The sequence below is a fragment of the Lactuca serriola genome, chromosome 4, assembly GCF_051521515.1.
Source record: "Lactuca serriola cultivar US96UC23 chromosome 4, Lser_US96UC23_V15, whole genome shotgun sequence".
Lineage (NCBI taxonomy): Eukaryota > Viridiplantae > Streptophyta > Magnoliopsida > Asterales > Asteraceae > Lactuca > Lactuca serriola.
In genome coordinates, this window is record NC_136411.1 from 251,164,161 (window position 1) to 251,173,305 (window position 9,145).

Below are 9,145 nucleotides of genomic sequence, written 5' to 3' on the forward strand. Positions count from 1 at the left end.
CCATGCCTCCGAAGAAGCGTAACCCATCCGCCGGCAAGAAACCGACTCTCCTATTCGATGAAGCTACTTTCCAAGCTGCAGTCTCGGCAGCCGTAGCAGCTGTCATGGCTCAACTGAATGCTAACAATGCCAATGTTAGCAAGAGCCCCATCGGAAATTTCGATCCTAGTAATCGACAGCAACAGCCAACCTCTGTGTACCCAACCACCCAGGAACCTCAACCAAATCCGCTGAAGAGAAAACTCAAGATCGAGGAGGGAAGTACCTCGGCTCAAGGACCTTTCGAAGGGCAACAAGCTGAGACAGTCAATACCCCTGCCAACTCTTCCATCCTGACTTCAGGAAGACCATACCTAGGAAACCTTCCCCACTGCAGCAAGTGTAGCTACCATCATCATGGTATCTGTCGAGAACTCTTTTGTGCTAGGTGCAACATGAAGGGGCATACTGCTCGTGTCTGCAGAACCCTGGTCGAGTTTATTACATCAACCACTAATGTGACGATCAATCAAGTATGCCACCTATATGGTGAGATTGGGCACCTAAAGCGAGATTGCCCAACAGAAAGAAAAGACAAAGACAAAGGAGGAGTCTAACTCTAATGCTTGGGGAAAAGCATCAAGGAACCCGGTAGATTTTTGGTACGTCTCTTGATCCTAGATAACTAACCGAAAACATTAAAAGAATAATTCTAAATATAATTACTTCCCCGTTAAGACGAAAGTCGCAGCACTGTTATAAAATTTAAAATTTCATCAGGTAAAACTAAAATGGCTAGATATGTACGTTACGGCTATGTATAATTGAGATGGATAGACCTAGAGTGAGTGAATGTCGCCTCATTTCCTGTTCCTCGTTTGGTTGTGGATTTAAGGAGAGTCGCTCAGTCAACAGTCCTCCCCACCTTAATTATACATGACTAGTATATGTTTGGCGATTATAGAAAGGCCTCGTGAAAATCCATTCATGAAAGGTACCCTACTCAGAAACACTCAGGACCCTCTATAGTTCCGCGTCGACCCTATCGGTCCAAGTATCCACGATAGTGATACACGGGATGAAACTCGAGACGCCTAGAACTTGTGTGCGCGTTCAGCACATGACCCTATCGACCCTCATTCGATATCATGTCGAAGTATGCCAGCTTCGACGCCTCTATCAATCCTGGTTCGACTTCGTGCAACCATGTGTAAATCCTTAGTGTTGTGTAAAAAGAACTTTCACCGTAGCCGTTTTGGAAATTAAAGGTTCTTCCGAACCTGAACAAAATAAAAATAATAAAGACTAATACGATCCGTCCGTCGTCACTCATATTTCAAACCTTCCAAAGTACCCAGGAGAAGGGTACCGCGCGCTGTTAACCAACCCTTCTTAGACAGAAAGAAACCGAAGCGAAGACACTGCAGGTATTCCAGAAGACGATAACCAGCCGAAGCATACTCCGTAGAACCCCCAAAAAGACCCCTCGCACCTCGCAAACAGGTTCGTGAATCAAGAGGATAGAACTCATGGGACTGACCACTATAACTGAGTATATGCATATGGGTGGTATATAATGGAGATCAAAAAGATTTAAGATGTGTGCTTCTTCCCTACTCCTTGTTCCTCATTGGGTTGTGGGTCTGGGGTGGAGTCGCACAACTGAACATCCTGTCGAAGTCAATTGTATATGGCTTGCATACACCAAGTATTAGTGGTTAAGCCAAGTATGAGCTCTACCACGAACCTCATAGTAAAACCCTTCATCCTATCCCACGGAATGGGAGCTAGAGTCAAGAGAACCCTTGCGGGTTGCGCTACTATAATGACCACAAATCCGAAGTTTGTTGTCATCCCGGTTAAGCCAACATAGTAGCTAACACCCTCAGTGGTAAAGAAATCCAAGTCATAAGAGTCAAGGACATTGACTACGACCATCCACTCACGCTTAATCCCACGAATTGAGCATCTCAGCGAATATCCCGGAACCCTGGAAGCTACGATAAGTTAAACTCTGAGAAGAGTGGAGGAGGAGATTAAAGTTCCGAGTGATAGAACCCTATACTCTCTAGATTCTACCTAGATTGAGAAAACTCAGATGCTTCAAAAGAGTAGTTGCAGAAGATGTTCGCACTACTCAGGCACTTTGTCCACTCGCGTGGAAGAAGTCACCGTCACTCTGTAGATGATAGACTCATTCTCCGAAGTGAACACTAGAATGCCAAGAACCATAGGATAACCTCCGCAGCCAAGAATACTTGATTAAAGTGCAAAAGTAGTTGCGTTAAGCCTTATAACCCAGATCCTGAAGAGATTATAGACCTTACACCAGTCTAGGTGTTAGCCGATGGGTTATACAAGAGCACGCGCTTTCTGCAACTGAAATAAACCAACGCCTTAGAGAATAAGGCATGTCTTAGAGATTCAAGGGGACTACAAGGTGCTCCACGAATACTATCTCACATAGAAATAGTAGAACCATCTCCCGAGGTAGTCCAACACTTCGGGAAATCTCTAAGGATTTAGTTAGCCCGGAGCAGAGCCTGCTGTTTATGAAACAGCAAGGCAAGTAAGAGCATGATCTTTTCCCATTAGGAATCATATTGTGAAAGCGCTAACTAGACGATAATATAAAGTTTAAAATTTTCTAAGCACTCGTCTGGTGAAACCCTATCTCCCCGACCCTGAGGGTTTCTGTTAGAAATTTCTCAAGAATCAGAAGTGCAGGTTCATTTTGCACAAGATTGAGATAGACACTCTGCAGCAAAAAATACCCGTAGGCATGCAATCCATTCGATAATCCAGAAAACCTCGGAGAGCCAATCAACAGGGAACACGAATCCAAGGACAACCCGAGCTTTCTAAGAAACAACCTGAAGGACTACACTTCCAATATGGGAGGGAACGTTTGGAACTTCGGAATGGCGATCACGCCGGTGATGATCTCGCCATAGAAGTACACTATGTTCTAAGTACTGAAAAGCTCTACCCTTCCGAGAGCTTAGGACCATCCGAGATTCCTTACGGAGATTGGTCCAACCCTCGTCAGACCACTACTACTTTCGGAAATTCCACAAGTTTCACCCCAAAACAATCCACTTCTTAGACTTGATAAGTGTTTGCCCGACGTCACTATTTGTATCCCACTCATCTTGATAGAAACCATTGGGAACCCTAACTTCGTAGAAAAACCCGTAGGAAGCTGAATACGGAGGAATCAAGCGAGCATAACGAATCCGCATCCCGTAAGTGAAGGTTTGTTAGAATGACAAGCAAAGGCCAGAGTCCACTTTGGAGTGCGAGGACCGACCAAATAGGAAGTACCCTCATGCCTCTACTCGATCATTCATACCTACTTCCTTGCCTAAACCGGAATTTTGGGACGAAATTCCCTCTAACGGGGGGATGATGTGACAACCCAAAGATTTCCGTTAGTTTTAACGTCAAAATTAATTACGTCAAAAATTAGCCAAATTTATCCCGAAAATATTTTTGACGGGGTTTAAAATCGTTGGAATATTTTAAATAATATTCGTCAAGCGAACCAAAATTAAGGCGGTATAATTTTAAAATTTGTCGTGATTAATAATAGTTGTGAAAAACCCCGTTCGCGGTTGGTGTCAGGTGAACCCCAACCAGGTCATAAACTCCACCCTATATAAGGGAGGAGTGGGTTTTTTTCCACCTTAGACTCTCTCTCTCTACAAAACGGGTTTTGGTCAAAAATCGCCCCTTCGAGCTTCAAATCGGTAAGTTAACCTCCCTAGCTTATTGTTCATCTCATCTATCTTTCAAATTCGTGGCTTAATCATCCTAAACCCCCAAGAACATGAGTTTACGGTCTTGGGAGCATTCCAAAACCGTAAACCCCTTGGATGTGGGTTTTGATGCCCAAAAACCCTCCCAAACACTTCTAATGCTTAGCATTGACTTAGAGGCTTATACGAAAGGACTTAGAACACCAAAAACTTGCATTTTGGGGAGTAAACATGAGTTTACGGTCTAAGAAAATCCTTAGACAGTAAACCCATACTCATGGACCATAAACACCTTTTAAGGTGTTAAACTACCCCTCAAACACATCCACAAGCTTCCACGAGTGCCTAGAGCCTTGTAATCCTTCGTTTGATACACCAAAACATAGGATTCATGGACAAAATGAGTTTACTACCATAAACTCAGGTGTTTAAGGTAGTAAACTCCCCAAGAACATCTTAGACCATAAACACCTTTCCAAGGTGTTTAAGTGCCCTAAACACCTTCCTATGCTCCTAAAAGTGACTAGAACCTTACATGCATGAGTTAGAACCACCAAACAACAAAAGAAATGGCCAAACATGAGTTTACGACCGTAAACTCATGTGTTTGCGGCCATAAACTCCTCAAGGAGTGTCAATGCACCTTAAACTCCTCAAATGGTCCATTTTGAAGCCTTAAACCTTTCATAAGCCCTAGAATTGAACCTAGCCTAGTTCCACAAGTGTTATAAGACCTTAATGCATCAAAGAACACACCATCCATGAGTTAATGGTCGTAAACTCATGGGGATGAGGTCTTAGGGCCGTAAACTCTATAAAGATTTTACTCTTGAAGAGTAAACTCCCTAGCTAGGCCATACACACCCTTAGATGTTACCCGGGACACTCCTAGCGCTTGACCAAAGTGTTTTCCGCATTTTAGGATGCGTATACGTGTTTAATTAGTATTATATTTACTAATTGTATGTAAACATATGTCATCATATGTTAATAGGTCACTAAGTGTGTTCAAGTCTTTACTTGACATCGAGCACCGAACCGGCACTTTCTTTCGATCCGCTTACAACAGGTGAGTTCATACCCCTGTAGTAACCTTTTAAATGTTTTTACATGCTTTTATGGGGGGAATACAAGTTAAAACATGCCAGTTATCATATCAATCACATGTGATTGATAACCCGCATGCACAAGGATTTATTACAGTCTCAACTATTTTACCAAGTATGATACTGTAAATGGTTTTCTAAAACATCTTTACTTGTTCTAATCTTTTCTCAAATTGTCTCCCGCGTTGTATGTTTTACTTCAAATTCAGTTACAGCAGTATTTTAAATAATTTTTTTCTTTACTCATATTGTTTTATCAAAGTTGTATTCAAAACTTGTTTTATGAAATATTGTCAAGGATTTCTAAAGGTCTTCAAACTTATTTTACAAAAGAATACCAAGTCATGATTTTCTTAAGTGTAAAGGTTTTCCAAAGTTCTCATCAAAGTTTCCTTCCATGTTTTTATACTTCTACTTCATTAGATACTACTACTTTGTTATGCCTCTACTTCGTTAAATGCTCCTACCTAATTAAATGCTACTACTTCGTTAAACGCTTCTACTTCGTGAAACGCTTCTACTTTATTAACGCTTCTACTTCGTGAAACGCTTCTACTTTATTAACGCTTCTACTTCGTGAAACGCTTCTACTTTGTTAACGCTTCTACTTCGTGAAACGCTCCTACTTCTTTAATGATACTACTTCGTTAAACGCTTCTACCTAGTTAAATGCTTTTACGTCGTTAAATGCATGCATGTACCTGTATAGTTATATAAATGATGTTTAAAGGACTTAGGAAGGCTAGTTCGCCCTATTTCCTTTTCCTCGTTTAGATGTGGTCTGGTGGGATCGGATATTCGTCCGAAGGTCATTTAAACATTAATTATATATCAAGTATACATGTATAGACATGAAGGTTTACATCGATCAGTTAAGTTGTGAGTCTCTACCGTTAGTCCAGCGCCTCTAATAGAATTCAGATTACGATATGCATCTTCAAGACACGGATCTCCCCGTCGTCGAATTGGTAACCAGAGTTTCCTGTTGGGAGAGTTGGCATTGTGTGTATAGATCTATATGGGATTGACACCCCCGCACCCTGACTGCTAGCTACAGTCCACGTCCTACCAAGCCAAGGGGTGACAAATGTTATATTTACACCGACGCTTGCAGGGCGTCAAGTACTCTAGTGTCGATTAGTATGGTTACGAGTATCTCCATGTTTACCTTATAATTCATGGCCTTAAGGTAACGATAATTAACACTGTATGCTGGAAACACACTCTTAGAATCACTCTTTGTTTTTGACCTTGCTAGCTATATCTTTCATTTGATATTGTTTGGGGTCTGTGTTTTCTTTGTTTTTGACCTTGCTAGATGTATATTTCATTTGATACTGTTTGGGGTTTGTGTTTTCTTTGTTTTAGACCTTGCTAGCCGTATCGTACATTTGATATCGTCTGGGGTCTGTGTCTCCTTTTGTTAGACTGAGCCAGGCATGTCGCTCATTCGATACTTTCCTGGAGTCTATGATTTCTTTGCCTTAGTCAGCAGTATTTTCTGTTGAGGCTTATATTATATTCCCCTAGTATTTTTACTAGTGATATTCTCCTACTTTCTTTAAAATCAAATACTGTATTTTGGTAATGATAGTATTTCAGGGAAAATTACTCTTTAAAACATAACTCTATCGAGTATTGGTAGAAGACTGCTTTTATTTTGAAAATATAGGATTTTCTGGAAAGGACTCTAATACACTGTAGACTCTAAACTACTGCTTTTTATAAAGTTATTTTGGATAAAATGCTTACTTACACAAATGACACTAAATACTTATGAACTCACCAACATTTTTAAAAATGCTGATACTCGCTTTCAAAATAACTTGTATTCTCAGGTCAGCAATAGACACGTACATTCCAGGAGCTTTCGGTGAAGACAGTTTAGCACCAAGCTGCGCCTATATTATTACTTGTATTACTTTAATGTCTCTATGAAATGTAAACCATGTAAAACTATTACTATTAATGCAATGATTGTTGTACTTTGATTGCTATACTGCATATGTTGTGATACTTGACATGACGTCATCTACCCCAGAACGTTTCCACCGTTCCGGTTTTAGGGTGTGACAGTTAAGGCGACCGCTCCTTCATTGTTACAAAAAATCTCCATATGCTCCTTTATGGATGGTACAACTCCAAGGTCTCCGATGAAGTTTTTCAACCATATCGCCTCCTTTGATGCTTCGCTCACTGCTATGTACTCTGATTCGGATGTTGAATCTGAAGGTTTTTGAGCATTCTAATACTCCTAAGGTATACATGCAACTCTAGAAACCTTGGATCTATGTTTTACTATGGTACATGAAAAATTGTTTTTCCAAGGTTCTTAACCTATCTACCATAGCAATAGGAACTTTTAAAAATAAATGCTAGCAGAAGAACATACCTTTTGTTGTTTGAATTCCTTGAGAACCTTGTGAGCCTAGCACCTCAAGTGTGATGCCTCAAATGTCGCACACAACACCACAACACTTGGAATAAACTTGAGAGAATTTCATTAACACTCAAAATTCGGCTAACCCTCTTTTACTTGCTTGTAGTAGTGACAATTTTGCTAGTCAAGGGGTGTTTATATAGTTGTGACACAAGTAAGGTTACACCATGTAAACCCTAATTGTCATGGCATTCCATATTCCATGATCCATGGGTTTGTAACCTCCATGGACTATCCATGGAGAACCTTATGGGTTTTAACACAATCCATACAAACCATGGATCATTAACCCACTATACAAGAATAGATGATTTACAAAATCAAACCCATATAATTAATTAGTCTCATTTTGATCACTTAATTAATTTCAAATTAATTCTTTGATCAATACTAATTAAATAATATTATTAACATATTAGAACTTATAATATATTAATAATCCTTAAGTCTCCTTTCTCTCATTTAGTCTATCCAAGTGTTGCAATTCCATGCCACCCAAATGGACCATGCTAACCGGGGCAAGTACATTCCAGGAATAGTTATGAGCATAGGCACCTAATCCAACAGTCTCGCGGAACTGAGATGATGATTATAAGCCATTTTAAGATAAGTGATCATATAATCCTCTGATCTAGATATCAGCTGGACAAATACATTGAACAATGTCTTATTTATTGCCCAACAGTTTGTTCCCGAATTCTAATTTGTTTGACATTGAACTTGATTGAACACATCAACATGGTTCTGACTAGGCCCGGTACATGGTTTAACACAAAATCATCGAGGGGCCCAGATATCACTTCTAATCCAAGAAGGAACAGATAAACTTCGACTCATATGTTTGTTCTACTACTTGTTGAATCATACACAAAGGCACGTTTTATAAAATCGAGTTACAAATGTGTTTTCATACAATCAATGTATAACCAACTCATAGGCAACAAATCATTTCTCTAGGTTTGAATACTTATATGATATTACCGTCTCACGATTACTTGAGATAAATTCCATCAAGTGATACAAGTGAGCGTGGGTTGAATCCAATACTCAGAACTTATGAGCACTCATGAGTGTTGTAGCAACACTTTGCTATGTTCAACATCTTAGACATCCACAAGGCATCTCATAGTAGTCTTGATTCATATCTACTTCCAACGTATGACCGACTGTGGAGAATTTGAATAATATGATATACTATAACATAATATTCTGGAAGTCAAAACATGCAAAATGAAATGATAGTAAACGATTGACAAAAGATAGTAACACTTTACTCATAAATAAACAACAACTTTTATTATCATCAAATGTCAATTACACTTTACACATATCAAAGCTATCTAACTACTAAAACTAATATCATCTTTCAGCCCTATGTGCCTCGCATGATGGAGATGCTTATCCCTACCCAATCCCTTCGTGAAGGGATCTCTCGGGTTCTCATTCGATGATACCCTCTTTGCCACGAGGACTCCTTCTTTTATTTGATGTCTGATGAAATGGTATTTTCTGTCGATGTGTCTGGATCTCCTGTGATCCCTTGGTTCCTTTCCTAAGGCAACTGCACTTTCACTATCACATAAAATCTCTATATACTCCTTTATATTTGGTACAACTCCAAGGTCTCCAATAAAGTTGTTTAGCCATATAGCCTCCTTTGCTGCCTTGCTTGCCGCTATATACTCTGATTCGCAAGTTGAATCAACCACCTTCTCATGCTTGAAACTTTTCCAAGAAATTGCTCCTCCGTTTAAGGAAAAGACCCAACCTGACTGAGAGCGGAAATTATCCATATTAGTCTAAAAGCTAGTATCATTGTACCCTATTACTCTCAAGTCATCACTCCCACCGAGGGTAAGGAC